The following is a 690-nucleotide window of genomic DNA, read 5'->3' on the forward strand; positions in this document are numbered from 1 at the left end:
CACGGGAGTGGCGGGAGGCTGAGGCAGGCTGACGGGCCTACGGATTAGGGGGCACGGGGCTGGGGCGCAGGGCAGCACCGGGCGGGGTGTGCCGGCCCCGGCAGGTTGAGAGGAACTCGGGGTCCCGCGGCCACCCGGGCCGGGTGATTTCTACCTGTTGCCCCGCGCGGGGAGGAGCGGAGAGAACCGGGGCCGCGCCTAAACCCGAGCACCGTCCTGCCCCCCCTCCAGGCAGCGGTGCGCGCCCCTGCGGCTGAGGGGCCGCACCCCAGAGGCCGGGCCTGGAGGGCACCCTGGCGGAGGGGGTGCGCGCCGGGCGGTCAGGCGGGAAGCGCACAGGTCCCCGCTCCTCCGCCCCGCCGGCCCTGCGAGGCGCAGAAAGGAGCCCATTGTCCGCGGGGAAACACGTTTTTGGGGGCCGAGTGAAAGCCCGTCTTTCTTTTGAACTTTAGAAGAGGCTTCTGCCCTCGCCCTCGGAGGGAGAGATTTGTCCCCCCCGCACCGGCCCGCTCGCCGCCTCCTCCCGAAACATCTGCCGGGGAAAATCCACCCTGGAGGGCAGATCGCGCTCCTCTGAGCCCCGCGAACTCATTAAAAAGATATTAGCGGCGGGGGCGGCTCCCGCGCGGGCATCGATCGGCCGGAATGAGCCCGAGGGGGAAAAGGCGAAGAATGTGGATGCGCCGCGCC

The sequence above is a fragment of the Myotis davidii genome, unplaced genomic scaffold (assembly GCF_000327345.1).
Source record: "Myotis davidii unplaced genomic scaffold, ASM32734v1 scaffold651, whole genome shotgun sequence".
In the NCBI taxonomy this organism is placed as follows: domain Eukaryota; kingdom Metazoa; phylum Chordata; class Mammalia; order Chiroptera; family Vespertilionidae; genus Myotis; species Myotis davidii.